This window comes from Ursus arctos, chromosome X, assembly GCF_023065955.2.
Source record: "Ursus arctos isolate Adak ecotype North America chromosome X, UrsArc2.0, whole genome shotgun sequence".
NCBI lineage: Eukaryota > Metazoa > Chordata > Mammalia > Carnivora > Ursidae > Ursus > Ursus arctos.
In genome coordinates, this window is record NC_079873.1 from 105503894 (window position 1) to 105524050 (window position 20157).

Sequence of the window (20157 nt, forward strand, 5' to 3'; positions counted from 1 at the left end):
GTTACATAGCTAGTACCTGACAGAACTGGGATTCAAATCAGTCCATAAACATTGGCTTTATCATCTTTTCTGTGCTGCTTTTCAAACCTCAGGGGAAATGAGCTTGCCCTGTCTTACTCCACTACCCACTATCTCCGTTATTAAGCCCTGAGATGATTACTCTGGCAGCTCTCTAAACTATTTTGGAAGCCCACCTGATATAGATGACAGCATATGAACAAATGGGAAACTTTTGAGCTTTCTAGCTACCCATTTGGTTACAATCTTCTACATCCTATCTCCCACCTTTGCCTGAGTTGTATATGAAGCCCCTGAGCAATGTGCTTCCTCGTCAGTGGTCAAACTGAGTGTCTCTTCTACAAGCCTGTCCCATCCGGAATCCCACGGCTATGCAGGAATTCAGCTGATCAGCAACAGGGAGGCATTTAATGTTTGTTCCTTTCCTTTCCTCATTTATCAAGAGAACTCAACACTTACTTCCTTTGGCTGCAACAACAGAAGTTCTCCAGAATTAAATTTCCACCATATTGTAAAATAATCCTCTAAAAGGAGTAGAAAGTCCAAAATCTTCATCTTTACCCAGTTACATGTCAACACTCCTCAAATGTGAGTGTCAAAACTCTACTCTTACAAATGAAAGTTGCCAAGTTTCCTTCCATACTCCTCTTCTTTCTCTGCCCTCGTTTGGGCCCATCTGATCAGCATCCATGGCCCAGCTATGGAGCCCACCTCTGCACTGTGGCTCATGATTCCCTGCTTCTGCCTGTCTTCCATGCCAGACCTCAGGCTCAATCCCTTCACCTCAATTCCTACAACCACCCTGTCCTCATTGGTCTCCACTCTTACCCTGCTTCAGTCTATCCTCATGTAGCAGCCAACACAATCCAATACACAAAGCTAATCTTGTATCTACTCCTAAAGTCCTCCCCTGGGTATCCCACCATCCCAGACTTACAAAGAGGCCCTGATCTCTCCAATAAGTAATTTACTCGATTCTCACATTACCTCTGTGAGGTAGGCTCTGATGTTGTCATCTCAGTTTCTCAGAAAACTGAGGCACAGAAGGGTTGGCCCAAGATCACCCAACTAGTACGTGGTCCATCTGAGATTTGAATCCTGGGAGTCTGGTGTTGTGAGTTAAAAACTACTACACTGCCTTCCATCACTGCTTCCAGGAAGCCTTCCCAGATTTCCCCCCAAGTCTTTTCTTTGAAGACCCTGTATAAAATGTGCCCTGTGTGCATTGGAATGTAAGCTTCCTCAGGGCAAAGTAGTCTTCCTCTGCTTTCTACACCCTAGCATATTTAGAACTGTTCTCCCTATGTACAAATTACTGGATATTTGTTTGATCCAATTAAATGTGCATAAGTACAAAAGAGGATATAGAGAATTCAAGCTACCTCTTCTGTGAGAGCTGGTGCCAACTACTTCACCTTCATAGTTCTCCTTTCTCTTTGCTAAGTTCACAGTGACAGAATATGGTCCTATACACCCAGATGATAGAAGAAAGGAAATGGGAACTCAGAATGCCAAAAATCAAAGGGATGTGGTCTTTAAGAGTCCTACGATTTTAGAGAAGAAATGCTTCCAGAGAAATCCAGCTTATTCAATGTCCAAAGTGAATTTTATGTGAGCTTCACCAACCCCATTGTGGCTTAAGCTGTTTCAAAGGGTTGCAAGATGGTAATGGCCTATGGAAGCATTTAGCAAGATAAACGGATTCCAAGTTTCTCATACCTGATGGCTAAAGTACTGTCTCACACTCTCTTTAACTGTCCAGGGCTAGCTCTACCCACAACAGGCAAAGGGAAGTTCAACATTAGTTTGATTTCCACTAAAAGAACAAGTCCTCTCTGAAGGACTTCACTTCCTAGAAATGCAGAATTGACCCTAAGTCTCTGCTGCTCCGATGTACACATTATCTCTGCTAGCCACGATAGCTAGACTACAAAATCTCACCGATGAACCCTATAGATATCCAGTTGACAAACAAGACTTGTAGGATTTTAAGTAGAATTCAGTCAGCCTGTAGAACTTAATGGTTTCCAATATTCCCAAAGCATATCCTAGTACTAAACACAGAAATCAATCCCTATAGAAGCTTCACCCCTGAGATGCAGAAAAGGAGCTTTAATGATGGAAGATTCATGGGGACAGTACTGGTTTTCTTCCGGATGTCTTGTCTGGTGCTATCTTTCCCTGACTGATTTCTTCAATCTCTATTCCTAGGGCTAGTCTTTGCTTAGCAATGAGAGTGACTGTGGGATTTGGAGAATTCTATTTTTTCCAGCTTTATTGAGGTATAATTGACACATAACACTGTGTATATATATATATATATACACACACATACATACAATGTGATGATTTGATATACATATACACTGTGAAATGATTACCACGATCAAATTAATTAACACATCTATCACCTCACATAATTATCTTTTTTTGTGGTGAAAACAATATCTACTCTCAGCAAATTTCAAGTATAAAGTGCAGTACTCTTAACTGCAGTCACATTACTGTGCATTAGATCTCCAAACTTAGTCATCTTATAACTGAAAAGTTTGTACTGTTAAAGCTATTGCTCAAAATCTCTACATTTCTAGCTATGCCACTCTACACCAACCTCGATTTTCTATTAATCCATGAAATGTATAATATTCTCCTAATTGACATTTAAAAAAATCTAGCGAGAAATAATAGGGAAGCACCAATAGGTTTTTATCCTATCTTTTTTATTTTTTATTTATTTTTTTAAAGATTTTATTTATTTATTCGACAGAGAGAGACAGCCAGTGAGAGAGGGAACACAAGCAGGGGGAGTGGGAGAGGAAGAAGCAGGCTCATAGCGGAAGAGCCTGATGTGGGACTCGATCCCGTAATGCCGGGATCACGCCCTGAGCCAAAGGCAGACGATTAACCGCTGTGCCACCCAGGCGCCCCTATCCTATCTTTTTTAGATCTTCTTTTGATTTTCCCTAGACTTAGTCTGAATTCTTTTAGAACTAGGACAGATGAAAGCACCTAACTTGAAAAGCTAAAACACTGCACTTATTTGCATTCATGCAGTGCCTACCCTGTGCCATGCGTGGCAATGCTGAGCATGGGAATCCAGGGACGAGGATGACATAGTCTCTGCGTTCGTGAAGGTGACAGTCAATAAAGGAAGAGGCATTTAAACCGATAGTTATAATCCCTCAATTAAAAAGGATTTCATTGGGGCGCCTAGGTGGCTCAGTTGATTAAGTGTCTGCCTTCGGCTCAGGTCATGGTCCCAGGGTCCTAGAATGGAGCCAAGCATTGGACTCCTTGCTCAGCAGGGAGTCTGCTTCTCCCTCTCCCTCTCCCTCTGCCACTCCCCCTACTTGTGCTCTCTCTCTCGTAAATAAATAAAATATTTTTAAAAATAAATAAATTAAATAAACAAAAAGGATTTCATTAAGTTAAAACAGTCTGCAAATTCCAAAAAACCCCCACACAGAACTGAAAAATATTGCAAACTTTCAATTTAAGGGTATGTTTCTATCTCTACTCTGAAATCATGAAGAAACTGGGGTGGAGTTTGCTCAGAATCTGTCTTAAGGCCCCTTGCTCTAAGAGTTCTGTGAAGATGAAAATAACCTCATTACAATGTTATTTTTACATTTAAGCAATAAAGCCCCATTGGGATAGGGCCCAGACTCAACCACATTTACTGAATTTAGCTTTATAGTAGTAGGAAGATAGAAGATTTTTCAAAAAAGTTTAACACAGTAATAACGTTAAGTGACCTTTATTAAACACTTACTAAATCCAGGATTCTGTTATTACCATCCCCATTTTACACAGGAGAAAAATAGAGTCCAGAGAGGTTAGCTAACTTTCCCAAAGCCACCCTGAGAGTCAGTGGCAGTGCCTGAGCATTCACTCACTAGTGTACCGCCTCTCCATGACTTGATATTGGCCCTCTGTCAATACTCTTGCCCATCTGCACATGTCACGTGTCATCTCCCACCTACCCTCCTCCCACCCTCCCCACCTCCATTCTCCACCCGTGACCTTCCAGCGGACTAGAAGTAAGCACAAACATCTCATGTTTCTTCCATTTTTGGTTCCCCAGCCTATTGACAAATTACTTTGAAGTTCTGTAGCAATCACATTTATGTCCAATAACCTTTCTGCAATTGATCATGTCCTTGAAACTCACCAAAAATCATAAATATGCTGACAAACCATCTAAACACATCAATGTCCTTTGCTGAAAAACATAGGGGAGTTTGGTTTCTATCCTGGTGAGAGCCCAGTCCCTTGACAGTAATTTGTGAGACACAAGATTTGAGTATTTGAGAATCTCTGGTCTATAGCAAAGAGTGACAGTCTGGTGTACTTCAAGACTCTAGATAGCACCAAGGCTGAAGTGCAGGAGCACTCGTGGCTTTGTAAAGGGCAAGAATCTTGAAGTGCATTCCATCCACTCCTTTCCACCTTGATTCCCTCCAGTGGTTGGAGATGATAGGTTCCAACCCCCTGTCACACCTCTATCCTACCCAAGAACTCTATCGAAGCCCCCTTGTGTGTTTGCTGCTGTGATTATTCAAAAGGATAATGGCATCAAACCAAGGCTAACACTCTTAGACTCACTCAAGACCCAAGAAAACATTGTTGAGACTACTGTCCCTGAAGTTTTCCTAGTCAGCTATTTACACAGAAAATTTTCCTTGTCTATCCTTCATACATCATAACTCTGTCCTACTTATTTTAGCTACTCACTGGTACTGTGCAAAACTGAGCAAACAGGACTGGCTGTGCAATGCCTCTCTTTCCAGGCTTAATCAATGGACACTTTCTTCCTCTATCTTACTCTTTTCCTCTCCCTTTTTTCATCACTTAGTCCCCATATTCCAATATTGTTTTATCTATAAAAGGATCAACCCAAGAATTTACCAAAGATGAAGAATGAGAAACTCAAAAGGTGTAATTGATAATTCGTCTATAAGGAAAGGGGTACAGGGAAGATGTGAAAGGGGAAGAGCAACAAGGAGAAGCTCCTATATCCCAATAGCCTGGTTCTCTTTCCCAGAGAGCTCTTAGTAAAAAGTAGACATTCAATTGTGGAAGTAAAGGAATGCTTCCCTCCATCAGACAACACATCTTTCCTGAAGGGCTGTATGTAAGTTAAATCCCATTTATTTATTAGACACTTGATAGACATTTTCTAAGTGAGGACTCCGTGGCAGACTCTGGGGGATAAAGAGATGAAGTTGGTATGGATTGCCCTTTGAGAGATCAGACTTGTAAACAGATAGCTAACCAGAATACAAGGTTGAAACTGGAAAATTTAAATTCACATAAAATGTTCTGGAAGCTGAGAAGAAGGAACAGAGATGAGGGGCACAGAGGGAACACAGGAACAGAGGCAAAGAAGCTGGGACCTGATGTTACAGGTAGCAGGGGAGCACCTGGGTTAAAGTGATCATACTTTTTCTTAAATGTAACCCCCTGAACTCTGCCACAGTGAAACTCAGGGTTCCCTAGCTAGTAGAAAGCTTGGGCTATCATCCTTAGAGCCACAGAGAAAGTAAACCTGAAACTGCTATGGAGGAAAGAACAAACCATTATCAATGAAAAACTAGTTTGATCCATTATATTTCAAGAGAACTTCAATTTCAATCCATTCTGGGAAATCAATGTGTTTAACCTTGTCTAACAATAAAAATAATGCAAAGCACTAAGTATAGCCTCCAAGATTCTAGAAGATAAGCTCACTCCTTCCCTTCCCTATCTAGAAGATAAGCTCACTTTCTCCCTCCCTCCCTCCCTCCCTCCCTCCCTCCCTCCCTCCCTTCCTTCCTTTTCTTCCTTCCTTCTTCCTTTCCTTCTTTTTCTCTGCAAGAAACCACTGACCCCAGGAAAATGGCCACACATGTGTAGAGGTCCTGGATGCCTGAAAGCTGGTACATAGGAGCAAAGAGTGGATGTTGCATGACTCAGCACCCCGGCTCCCCAGGCTTGTCACTGGGTCCAGGACCACAGTAGGCACTTCTGGGGGGACACACCACACTGCCAGGGTCAATCTTGCTCTTAGACTGAGCTGCTAACTGAGACGTTCTTTCTTGCCTGCACATCTCCTCTGGACCTCCCATCCTCACTTTTGCCCCAAAATTGTTACTGAATGAGTAAATAAATTAGTAAATGAAGTAACCATGCTTTAATATTGGTTAAAACAGTGGAATGTGCAAATTATTATGTAAAAAATTAGAGTTCAATCAAGATTATGCCCATGTTACTCTCATGATCATTTCAGTTTGCCTCCTTCCCTAAAACATCTGAAGTTTGTAGGCTTCCTACAGTTATTCCTACAGCTCCTCACAAAAGCTGAGTAAAAACTCAACTTTTACTTGGGTTCTATAGATCTATGAAACACTTTACTTTTCTATTATTACTCATGCAGGGGAAAAGCTTCATCGCACATTATATTCGAACTTACAGAAACTAAAGGTTACTCTAGTCACTCCCTTAATTCAAAAATTTTATAAAAATGACAAGATACACCACACTTAATAAGAGGCTTATGTTGAACTTTCAAGATTTTTAATTATGAGTCTCTACTGGTTCATAAAACAAACATTTGTTATTAAACCATCCATATTAGATCTACCTTATGTGCTATATAAACAGAAACTGACTTTTCAAAATCATATATTAAATAAAATTCCAATCATATTCATTGAAAATAAAGTCCACTGAAACTTGATGCCAAGGATTTAAAATTTTTTGCACAATGGTTAATTACTTTTTACCATTTCTTCAAAGAAAAGTTATTTTGTCAAAACTTGCAAACTCAATTTTCCGCAGTGGAAAAAGATGGGTTCTCGGAAACATGGAATTGGATTTGGTCTGTGACCCTAATGGCTCAACAGTCCATCCTCTCAAAGCCACTCAATACAGAGGGAGAGGGGGAGAGATCTCTGGTGAATATCATCCCTGTGCAATAGCATCTAAGAGCAGAGGGGACTATGCCAACAAATCTCATTCTTCATTTTGGGGGCTGGTCATTGTTTTCCATTGTCTCTGCAGCAAAGAAAGTGCTAAGCCTAGAAGGCCATTTTCTGAACCTACTGGAGATACCACAGGAGTTTTTGCTACCTTCAAACCCGCTGGACCCTAAATCAATGCAAACATTCATGGCCAGTTATCCTAGGAAGTCTGAAGTTGTGATTAACTGCTGCTAATCTTCTTGCTCAGAGATGACTGGTAAATCTTATTCCTGGGGAGTTTGAGAATGCCAGGTTCAGATGCCATTGCTTACATGCATTAAATGGGCTAATACAAGTAACCTAGACCTTCCTAAAGGTCATTGCTTTCAAGGAATACCACTAAAGGATGTTAATAGATCTGAAGCAATTATAAAAATGAAGTGTTCTTTGGTTGGGTACATTTGGAAAATCCTGAGTTAAATATAGTGAAGCAGATTTTTTTGACTACAGGACATCTCAGGGCTTTTCATAGGTTTTAGGAACGCTGGGAATCTTCAAGATGACTTTACTGAGTCCTTGGTTTGCTTTACCTTCCATCCTCAAGGACCTTCAATGAAAGAAACATTTTAGCTTACAAATGACAGAAAGGAAGCTTTGGAAACCTAACAATAAATATTTCATGAGCTTTGGGATGCAAACACCAGTCTGGGATCCCCTGAAAAATTATGAAGGGTCCAGGGGAAAATGAATGTGGTAAGTAGAGAGGTCATTTTTGACTGGTTCATTGGTTTCAGTCCAAGATGATCCCCAAGAAGTCCCCAACAAAGTCTGCCCAAACACCTGGGACACAACTCTAGGGATAAAGTGTTCACATCTAATCTTTCTTTTAAAGAACAACTGAAAGCAATGCTCGCTTGGGCAACACATACAGTAAAATTAGAAGACACAGACAAGACTGGCATGGCCCCTGTGCAAGGATGACACCCAACTTCATGTAACTTTCCATAATTTTCATATTTTAAGTATATTTCAGTAAAGCTGAAATTTAAAAATTTTAAGGAAGAAAAGACTTTCTTCTAACATAAAAAACAACTGCAATGATCATGCAGTACAAATGTGTCTCACTCAGAATTACCTATGCACTCAGAATTACCTGTGTAAGAAAATGTTCTAATTCATGCATAGTATGAGCCACTTTAATATGAGCCAAATTAATATGCTTAATTAATACTTAGCATCTAAATAACTTTGAAGCCAGAAACAAGGTAAAATCTGTTCACCAGGTTTAACCACCACAGTGGAATTTCTATATTAAGGAAATATTCCCAGTATGGAATTTCAAGGCTGCACAAGGATGATTTGTGTTTCTATTAAGATATTTTTATAAAATGAGCAATTTGGCATGAGAGACATGTAAGTTCCATGCAATCTTTGAAAATATATTTGTGGAGGGGCGCCTGGGTGGCATAGCGGTTAAGCGTCTGCCTTCGGCTCAGGGCGTGATCCCGGCGATCTGGGATCGAGCCCCACATCAGGCTCTTCTGCTATGAGCCTGCTTCTTCCTCTCCCACTCCCCCTGCTTGTGTTCCCTCTCTCGCTGGCTGTCTCTATCTCTGTCGAATAAATAAATAAAATCTTAAAAAAAAAAAAAAAGAAAATATATTTGTGGAATTGACCAGCTGCATCCCTGGGAAAATGCACCTTTTGAAAGAAATGGGTGAGAAAGAGTATAATGGTTACATCTTAAGATTTATAAACAGACTTTCCACATCTGTTCATTTTTCAGTACAGAAGTATCAAGGTTCTCAGAGAATCTAAACACCAAATTACATTTATTGCAAAAAATGTATGCTACATTTTATTTTATACATCACAGTTCAAGGCAAATATGCAGGTTGAGTTTTCATTCATGAAAGAATATGATCATATACATGCCTATATAAAAATAAAATCAGATGCAAAAATCAACATTCAAGTTCAGTTCTGTTTGCATTTGTTCTCCAGCTGAGTTTGCATGTGAGTGTGTGCGCATGCACACACTCACACACACACACACCCCCTCGATCCAAAATCTACAATTTATCAAAACCAAAAACATCTTTTCTTCACTTCACTTTACAATTCTCTCAGGAAATTGGTAGAATGCCACATTTAGAGTGACCAAGTAGACTACCTTTTTTTTTCTTTTTTTAAAGATTTAATTTGATATTTGACACACACAGAGAGAACACAACCAGGCAGAGTGGCAGGCAGAGGGAGAGGGGGAAGCAGGCTCCCCGCTAAGAAGGGAGCCCCATGTGGGGCCTGATTCCAGGACCCCGGGATCATGATCTCAGCCAAAAGCAGACGCTTAACCCACTGAGCCACCCAGGTGCCCCATAATCTCTTCAGATAAAATATTATTTGAATTTAAATCTGTAGCTGGTGAAAATCAAGGACATATGTAAACAGATATTTTTATTTGTGCTATACAATTTCACATGCATTCAATTCACTGCTGTTAAGATTCGATTGTGGTGCTTGCTTCAGCAACACATATGCTAAAACTGGAACAATTACAAAGATTAGCATGGCCTCTGCACAAGGATGATATGCAAATCTGTGAAGCATTCCATATGAAAACAAAAAAAAAGAATTGACTGTGATTACTTGATGTTACATCTTGACCTGTGCTTTAAGCCTGATGGAGCATGTCTTGATTGTGTGAATTATTAATTCAGGTGTTACTTAAAATGCAAGTCATTACTTGGATTTCCCCCAATCACTTATGACTTGCTGATCAGTTTCGAAGCACCGAAGACTCTTACTTCCATCGGATTATAAGTGCTCAGTAAAATATAAAAGATAGGTATAAAAGAAAAGTCTAAAAGATAAATATTGTTTTCTTACCTAAGAACAAGAGATGAAAAAACTAATGAATGTTGTCTCTGGACAGTAGATAGTCTATCCAGATGACCATCAAAGAAAGAAATGTTTCTAGATCAAAAATACACCTTCTATCAACACAAGGGAAGTCAGTTATCACGTAACTGTACATTTAAAATAAAAATGAGAATCCTTTTCAACAACCAAGACTTTCCAGGTTAGAACCTAGTTTTCCATACAGTGCCATGATTCTCATAGCAATGCTTTGGGGTAGAGAAAGTAGGTTTGCTCCTCACTCAAGAAGGTTCTTAAACTGCTTCTAGCTTCTACATGAAGACAAATTTCCTTAGTCTCCTCCTAATTCCAGCCCCCTTCAATCCTGCTTCACCAAAGGGACTGAGCTTTCTCCGATGCTGTCTTATCGAGTGGCCTTGATATAACCCCTAAAGGTGACGTTAAGATTTGCCTCTATACAAACTCTCTTTTATGTACCATTAAGAAGAACTTGTATGTGTAATCCTAGATACAGAAGTGTTGATGTTCATGAATTTCTCCTAACAGGTGCTACGGACTTGCTTCGTGTTAGGCAGGCAGTATTCCCACCTTCTCTGAGGGACACATGATCGTTGTACCATCTGAGCAGTACCAATTCTGCATAACCAAAGAATATGGTCCCAAAACAGAAATCTGTTTCTGATGTTTGGCAAATATACCCCACAGCCTTTATGAAGCAGAAGGTATCTGAGGATCTGGATATACACGTTTGGATCCAAAATATAGCATTTTTCTCAAGTTTTTCCAGAATTGTGTAGAATGCTCTCTTGTGCATGCTCTCCTCATATTCTTCCTCCACGAGCTCCAAGGAGCTCACTGTCTACTACTGTCTCAGGTCACTTGCCACTTTCTAGGGTTCCTGATCACTATTCCAGCCCTTGCTGGTCCACCGCCTCCACTGGGTAGGAGCACGAGGCCAGAATCTGGTCTCACTCCTCCCTGTCCATAGCACCTGACATAGAGTAGAAGCACAACAAGCATGCACTGAAGGGATCATGAGCCACACCACTGCTCACATCTTCTGAATGCCAGGAGGTACTCGCCATTACCAAGACACACACTCTTCATTGCCTCCCATTGCCCTTGCTCAATGACAGTCTCCTGGCCTGGAATGCCCTTCCCCATGTCTTTACTGATTGAAGACACATCTATCCTTCAAAGGCACATTCTCCAAAGCCCTTTCTCCAAGAGTGCTTTTCTGATCCTCTCTCTGGGACCCCGATGGCACCTGCCCTCGTTGGCACTGTATGAAAGTCATGTGTTGCCAGTCTCTCCCCTCTGTGGAGGAACAGGGTTAGTGCCTCTCAACAAGCCATGATTGTCTGAACATAGCCTGTAAAACTGTGAGGAATAAATCACATTCAGTTGGGTGAGGACTGTGACAAGAGTTTGCTCTTCTCTCCAGAGACCCTAGGGTTCAGGAAAAGAATGACTGAGTTTATAGAAAAATATGTAGGAAACAATGTAGGAGAGGTGACTTCATATGTGGAGCCCTCTCTTTACATAAATGTATATTTTAAGGGAAACATTTAAAGAGGTCTTAGTGAATCATTTAATTAAGAATCTGATAGGTAATTTTTCTCACCCTTCAGTTCAGTTTAAAATTTTAAGAGCTGGGACGCCTGGGTGGCTCAGTCGTTAAGCGTCTGCCTTCAGCTCAGGTGTGATCCCGGCGTTGTGGGATCAAGCCCCGCATCAGGCTCCTCTGCTATGGGCCTGCTTCTTCCTCTCCCACTCCCCCTGCCTATGTTCCCTCTCGGTGGCTGTCTCTCTCTCTCTGTCAAATAAATAAATAAAATCTTTTAAAAAAATAAAATAAAATTTTAAGAGCCAATTGGTGAAATAAACGAAAGAAAATGATACTGGAACTGTTAATAGCAGAACTTCCTGAACAGGAAGATTAACATACATAAAGTCACAGAAATACTGAATTTGAGTCAAGAACCTGGAAGTATTACAAGTTATACTGGAATATTTTAGGTCATTCTTAGTCCATATTTAGTAAGGTTCATTCTTCTTGACTACTATAAGAAGCTACCAAGGAAGCAAGAATTCTTTTTTCAGGAATCTGAGTCCTACACTTGTGGTTTCTGGGCATATCAGGGTGTCTACAGTGTTGTCATCAGCCCTTAAAACTAAAAGAACTACACAGAAATAACAATTATTATTTCAAAGAAGGACTACATAACTGTCAAAAGAATTCTCTAAAAATTAAGTAGTGGCCATACAGTACATCCTTGGTTTTTGATGTAAAGTTCGATGATTCATTAGTTGTGTATAACACCCAGTGCACCATGCAATACTGTATGGTGACTAACATAATATAATAAAAAAATATTATTATAAAAAATAAATTAAGTAGTGGGAACGTTGAAGAGCCTAAGAATCAAATGGGAAAATCAATGTTGTCAGACAGGCTGGGTTCTCTACCTGAAGACGTTAACACTTTTATTTAATTTATAGGATAGCTGGGCACTACTGCAAATTTCTGAGAAAGTGACTACCAAGATCAAACCAACTCTAAGAGAGATGATGCAGGGAACTCAAGCAGACGGGCTGAGGAAAGGCTTGAGTTCAGAAGGTAGTTGTTACAGAAGGAAGAGAAGAAAGTTGCAAGAGAGGGTGGCTGTCAGACATGCTCTGAAGGAGGCGGAGTAATAGAAGAAGGTAAGAGGTGGATGAGATACCGTCAGTCGTAATGGGCCTGGAGGCAGTGCGGGCTGGAGTGGTTGAAAATCATAAGGCCAGAGACGTTTTTTACTAAAAGGAACTGGGTTACGGAAAAATCTAGAGAGAAAATTCACCAGTTTGGGGTTCTTTTGCATCCTTAGGTGTCAATGAAAATGCAAGAAAACCCATCTTTATTTGACATGAATGATCAATTTGACCACACAGACGCGAGAGATATTTGGACGGATGACTTGGAGATTTCTTCCAGTTTGGGAGAGTTCACAATTTTACAAGACATGTGCACAGAGAATATTTGAAATTTCACTAATCTTCGGAGTGCCCTAAGGAAGTTACTTAAAGAGAAGATAAAACCTTGAAAACATTCCATTAGAAGGATGGAGGGAGTAAGAAGCAGCTTCTCCACTCCAGACAAAAACAAGGAAGGCCAGGATCAGGAAGGATATGAAGAGAACTGGAAACAAGAGATACAGACGTAATATATTTTGCATAATGTCAAAGATCAACAATTGCAGCACTCCCAAACTATGTCACTTTAATCTGTTCCATTTGAGGAATGATTTCTTCTTTGTCAATAATATCTTAATTGTAAGAAGTTTTTGCCAGTGTTCAATTTATTAGCAATGGCATTTACAAAACCATTCCAATCAGCTTTTCTTCCCAGGAGCACCTAACCTGGGAGATCTCCCTCCCAGCCCTACACAAAGCGTATCTGCCCAGAAAGGCTTAGCTGGCCTCTGTCTCAGGGGGAGCCTTTCAACAAAGAAAAGGGATTTGCATAAAGGTGGTCAGGGGAACACAGCCCCTACGTGAGGCTTGACAGCATTGAACGGGCCATTCTCCAACCTGGCAGTGTAATCCTCATGGAGAGCTTTTGTCCCAGAGGCTGTGGTAAGCTGCTTTATTCAGCTGACAATACACAGTAAAAGAATGAACGAACCGCCTCCTTTTGGTAAAGCTAAGGCAGCTGGCAGCCCACAAACCTGACAGCTTACCGAATAAGAGGCAGGACAATTGTTAGCCCCAGATCCAAAAGGTGCTCTGTAAGGGAGTGCCCACTGCTGGTGCTCCTGGCTGCTTGCTGGGTGTTCACCACTCAAGACAAAGGTCCCAAGGCCACCTTCACATTAGAAAGGAGCAGTGGGATCTGGAAGCCCCAGCAAAGCCCTTCCCTACAATCCTTCCGAAAGAAATCAAAAAACCTTCCGTCACTATGTAGCCCCTTCGATAGCTTTGTAGAACACTATAATCATTTCCCATTAGAATGCTGAAAAAGAGCCAGCCTTCTTGTTTCTTCTGACATTTCCTTTTCAAAAAGAAATTTAGTTTAGTTTTCTTATTTTTAAGAGCTTTAAATTTACAAAATGGAACAGAGAAACAATACAAACATAATTTTACCACCCAGGGGCAAATACTGCCATTTCAGATGATTTCTTTCCAATCTTTTTATGTAGCTGTGAGAACTCTGTAAATACAGTTTGTTCCCAAGGCAAGTCTAACTGATCCCTATTTATCAACTAGGGAACAAGCCTTTCAGAAGTTAGGTGGCTTCTCCTAATTTATTTTAACCCCCTGACCTTAAGGTAATTTCCCAGCCCAATCTCCAGTTCTCCTCAACCTTATTCCACTCTCCATATACCCTCGGCTGCTTTATCTAAAAAAGCAGGGAAGTTGTCTCCCAGAATAGGTTGAATAATTTTTTAAAAGGGGCCGTGTCCGTGAATGAAAACCCGTACACAACAAAAATAACTTAAGATCAATACATGAATTATGTGCCAATATCACATGAATGATCAAAAATATATATACCACCTTGGTAAAAAGTTACTCAATTTATTAGCCACATGATTCTCATATTAGAAGAGGGGCCAAAGAAACCTTCCATTTCCTGAATGAAAGACTGCGGACCTCCTCACTTAAATAATCTCCCTAATTGTTGCTGACTCTTGGCTATGTGCAAGCCACATGCCCTCCTGCCCACCCCACTCCCCGCCCCCATTCCCACCCAATTCCTTTTCTTAATGCTGATGGTTCAGACACAACCACAGTAAAGTGAGGCTCTGCAAATGCCCTCGCAGACAGCCACAATAGTGTCTCTGCTCGATGTACTTCAAATGCTTTCTGTGATTACATAAGTTGGAACTTCACACCAAAGGTTCCAACTTGTTTCTTGTGGAACGTAAAGAAAGATGAAACAGCTCTCACTGAGAGTTTCCAGATTTTTCATGTTGATTGACTTTGTTTGTGAATTTCACCTCAAAGTACAATCATTTAGTGCAGACCTTTCAATTTCCCAAAGTCCTGCCTGTTACTTTGAGGTTTTCTCATTTTCAAGCACTGTGTGGTCCACACCATACAGCATAGCTCACATCTAGGTTTCCTGAGAAGATCAACAAATGGAGCTCATGCTAGAAAAGGCTAAGAGTAAACAGCCCTTATGAAGTCCTGTCTGCAGAGTACTCACGAATGTTTCAAAGGGGGTTTGACACACTCCAAGGAGGAGAGCGAACCTTCCACAACTCTTCACCTATACTAAGGGAGATACTTATTACTTCCTATGAGGAAACAGCTGACTTACAAATTCACACTTTAAAAATCATTAATCCAATGGCTTAACTAGGGAGGTTGCAAAACTAGTGGAAATCAACAATATTCTTGAAGTCAGAATGCTTGGGACCTAGTCCCAGTTCTGCACTAGCCATGTGACCTTAGGCAAGTCGTCTGGCCTCTCTGAGCACCTGTAAAATGGTGCTAAGCCTGGACCTTGCCACCACATAAGGTCCTCTCAGGAAGATCAGATACCATAAAGGAAGGCAAGTTCCATGAAAAGTCTAAGATGCACTGCACACCCATGTATCTGGTGAGTGCCCCCAATGACAAGCTCACACCCATGTATCTGGTGAGTGCCCCAAACGATAAGCTTCACTTTAACCTTGAATGTCAAAGTTCATTCACTTAAACAAGGAGACAAACAGCATGAAGACACACTGGGAGTACAACACCTCTTGGATGGCTTTCTTCTGAAAAACAATAGCATTCATGAATTCAACAAATACTGCAGCAAGTACAGCATACATCGTCAAAAAATAAAAGGAAAAATCTTGGAACATTGTGTGCATACATATATTATGGTTAAATATCAATGCAGAGAGAAGAACACTAATCAAATTCATGAATTTATGCTTTAATTTCCAAAGCTAAATATTAGCTTGATTGAGTAATATCTAGTGTGCCTTGATCTCAGGTATTAGCATATGAAAGGCTGACTGCCCTTAGCTCCAGGCCCTCCCAGAGGTGCAACTTGTATATTTAAATATGGGGTACATTTATTAGTGGTCATGAACACTCTATAATCAAAGAACAACCTGTTACTTAAACAGTGTGCTTAATTATTAGAAACAGAATCAGAAGAAAAACTCATCAACCTCCAAAGCACCCTTCCCTAGTGGGCCATTAGCTGGACTCAAGTCAGGACACATACTCCATAAATACGTAACAAATAACAAGAATAATATTCTATTCCTCATAAATAGCATGTGTAATTCAATTTAATGTTTATGTAGTGTTTGTGAAAAGCCTTACAGCGGTCTTACACTCTTGATAAAGGACAATCGAAAAGGTAAAGTTCTTTGCAGACTATGAACTGGGAGGCCTACCTCAAAAGCAGTTTATGTGCTCTATTAAAAACCTGAGAATTATTTGCCTGTCTTTCAAGAGACTGATGTTCTAGGATCAGTGTTCCCCATCTCAGTAAATAGAACTAGTCATACAAGACAGAAAACTGTAGGGGCACATGGGTGGCTCTGTCAGTGAAGCGTCTGCATTTGGCTCAGGTCAGGATCCCAGGGTTCTGGGATCGAGCCCCGCATCAGGCTCCCTGCTCAGCGGGGAATCTGCTTCTCCCTTTCCCTCTGCCCCTCCGTCTGCTTGTGCTCTCTATCTCTCTCTCAAATAAATAAATAAAATCTTTTTTAAAAAGACAGAAAACTGTAGAGTCATTCTTTTTTTTTTTTTTTTTTTAAAGATTTTATTTATTTATTCGACAGAGATAGAGACAGCCAGCGAGAGAGGGAACACAAGCAGGGGGAGTGGAAGAGGAAGAAGCAGTCTCCCAGCAGAGGAGCCTGATGTGGGGCTCGATCCCATAACGCCGGGATCACGCCCTGAGCCGAAGGCAGACGCTTAACCGCTGTGCCACCCAGGCGCCCCTGTAGAGTCATTCTTAACAGCTCCCGCTGCATAACCCTCACCCAAATCCAATCCATCACAGCAAGTTCCAATGGTCTATCTCCGAATCAGATGTGATATCTGTAAAGGCCGCTTTTAGGGAACAGGCTTGAGCAATGGACACCTGAGTAAGGTCAAAGGGCCCACAGTGAGCACCGGGCTAAATGCAAACAGGCCCACTTGGTGACCACCTCAAAATAGCCATAGGCCCTAGCTGACCAGTGGGCTACGTACAACCAGGCACAGGTACCAAAAAAAGAAAATACCATACATTACCATACCTCCTCAGTTTCCCCTGTTTCCTACAGCCCCCGATCACTGCCTTCTGGCAGTGTCTCCTTTGCTGTCCTGTCCACTGCTCCCTTGCAGCGTACTCAATAAACTTCTATCTCCGTTGTTCTGTCTTGTGCGAATTCTTTTACTGCCTGTGCCTCTGGCCTCACCCGATCGAGTCGTCCCCACAGTATCTGGAATCACGCTCTTTGTTAAAACCCTGCCATGGCTCCCTACTGTCCAAGAAATGAAAGACAACTCCTCAAACTGACCCACCCACCTGACCATGGTTCCCCAACCCTCCTCCGATGGCCTCAGGACTAGTGAACCTCACTTGGTCACCTCCTGCTTTGGAAAACACCATGCTTCTTCAGTCCTCTTTGATTCTGTTCATCTATGCATTTCCCTCTGCTTCTCCTTCTAAGGATATGGAGCTCACCCTTCAAAGCCCAAACTAAATCTTCCTCCTTGAGGAAGATGTGCCAAGGCCCAACTGTCCCCCCCCAGGGGAAATCAGTCACTCCCTCCTCTCCTCTACCAAGGATGCTGTGACATATCCAAGCATAACGCAAGCGCTTCGTGACATAATGTCCCTCTAGCATGTGGGGCTCGCTGAAAGCAGTACCTGTATCTTACTCCACCGGCTTTTCGCCCGTCCCCAGCTCCAAGAGTGCCTGTCACAATGTGAATGTGTTGAATGACATTTGAATTGGGGCCAAAACCAGAAGAATTAAGCTATACTTTCATCACAATTTTTTGTTTTACCACCACTAACCAACTGCTTTCCCCACAACCAAAATTACTACACAGCTTTCAGTTAATTTAAGAGGAGTAGGAGGATGTTTTTTGTCCAATTCATTCTAATCACTAAAGAATCTGGGTACCTGTGAATTGATTTGCAAACAAAGTTGCACGCAATGGTCCTGGTTTAGTGGGGGAGGAGCACAGCCCCTATACTTGCCCCTGGTGGTTAGAAAAAGGGCCAGGTTCCCTCCCCTCCTCACAAATGCCTGGCCAGGCTCAGCCATGTTCGGAGGCAGAGATTTCTCTGTGCAATGACTTACTGATGGGGTCAGGGGAGTACCCAGGCCTTCTCATCACTAAGCCCAAACATTTCTCCAACCTGGCCATTTTGGCCCACGTACTTTCAAAGTCATGAGTTAATGCTTTCCAGAGATCCCTTGGAGTTTAATGTAAAAAATCCTCTTTTGATGCCTTGGCATAGTCACACTTTTATGTTCCCTTTTCTTTTAGAACACAGAGATAAATGAGCAAAACAAAGCTACGTACTTGAGACACAACTGGACTATATTACTTCTTAGAGCAAGCACTTCCATTGGCAGTATTTGTTTCTGAATGTGATCACCGCGAATGCCTTCTGGAGTGATGAAAATAAACTGGCTACCTATTTTACTGCAGAATTGCTTAATTTTATAAAACAAGAGGAATTTATGATTCCTCTAGAAGTGAACATTTCTCCCTTGTACAACTTCAGCTCTGGGTAAGAGAAGGACCCTGCTAAGAGGGCCTGTCATTGTCTGGGATGGACTTTCAGCCTGAGATTCTCCTGCCCTGCTATTCAGAGTCAAGCGACTAAGCTCAAAATAAGGGAATTAAAGTGGGAGTTCATTCCATTAAGAAGAACAAGAAGAAATTTATTACTGTGCTATTTTATTTCTCTATGGAGATATACCATACATGAAAACCTTTCTCAGAATTGTTTAAAATGTATTGTCCTGAGAGAAATAACAACATTCACAAGGCAAGGACCCAAAAGAGAGTCATCTGTAGTGAAATAACCAGCCAACATGAGAAAATCCAAGTGTTCCTCCCTGGGTCATCACATGATGAGCCCCAGTGGCCTCACCCACCACCCAAGGTCCCCTGTTGCAGGGAACCACACCTCAAGCTGCTGAGCTACACAAATAAAGGGCTATCTTCATTTTAATCCCATTACATATGTAATAACCCAGTTGACCAAGCCAGAGCCCCTGAATGATTCACTGGCCCGCTTGCTCACTGTTTTCCCAGTATCAAGCCATTAGAACTCTGGGGCTCCTCATCTGCCATTTTAAAATTAGAAAAGGAAAAAAACACACTTCTTCGAGGGGTTAGTCACTATATGAGAAGTTAATCCTCTCACTTCTTTTGTTTAAAGGAATAGGTCAAAAAGTAATAATGCAAAATTCCCTTAATCACTAATAAAAATTATGCTTGCTTTCAAATTCCTTCTTCATGTGTGGGGTCAGAGAAATTAGTAATCTGTTGATGAACACACCCCAGAAGAACAGCAGGGAAACTCTATAAACCTTGCCCTGTCCTTTTTCTCTCTTTTGTTTTCTCCTGGACTTGCCAGATTTACAGCTATCTATTCTCTCGTTTTTCAGGTTTTGTTTCCACCTGGGAAAGAGCAAAATTCCTTGAAATCCTAAAAATACTAGTTTCTGCTTTGCTCACAACCTCTGAATCGCTTGGTGCTTTAACTATGCTTCCCTAGCTTGCTAGGCACTGACCTTGCTACTGCTGCCACCACCGCCACTGCCGCCACCACCACTGCCACCTGTAGGGCAATGGCATTTAGACTTCCATGTTCTAAAATATTTAAGAACTGACCACATTTCATGGCCATGTTCTTTTTTTCTTCCGGATATTTCCATTTTGAAACTCCTAGTACATGGCTTCACTGTAGTCTTACTTTCAGAGTTATAAACTACGCCACTACTTACACGCAAAGTTTGACTTTATAAAATGAAGGTAGTAAGTGCTTGTTGGTAACAAGGTAAAATTTGGGACCCCTGCTAAAATAATTCATCAAATTTCTCTAGCAAGTTCCTCTGGTTGATTATTAAATAAAAACCCTATTTCTTTAGCTCATATGAGTTAAAAGCTTGCAGCTGCCCCCACACCCAATCCAGTGCAGAACATGCTATTCTTCCTTTTATTGATAGAAAAATTATGCAAAATTGCCAGAGTTCCTTCCCTCTCACACTCAATTTGGCTATATTTTTCAAAGAAAGAACGGTTTCAAAAAATCAATTTAAACACAATAAAACCATTGTAACATAAGTTGTTCTATTAACCATAAAAGCTT

General features: G+C 41.2%; 2 non-coding genes across 2 annotated transcripts; both read left to right on the forward strand.

Moving 5' to 3' along the window:
* Nucleotides 1-7865: 7865 nt before the first annotated feature.
* LOC113246834 (U6 spliceosomal RNA) lies at nucleotides 7866-7971 on the forward strand. The gene has a single exon (XR_003313079.1). It is a non-coding gene; the product is annotated as a U6 spliceosomal RNA (small nuclear RNA).
* Nucleotides 7972-9475: 1504 nt separating this feature from the next.
* LOC113246833 (U6 spliceosomal RNA) lies at nucleotides 9476-9580 on the forward strand. Its single transcript, XR_003313078.1, has one exon. It is a non-coding gene; the product is annotated as a U6 spliceosomal RNA (small nuclear RNA).
* The last annotated feature ends 10577 nt before the right edge of the window (nucleotides 9581-20157 follow it).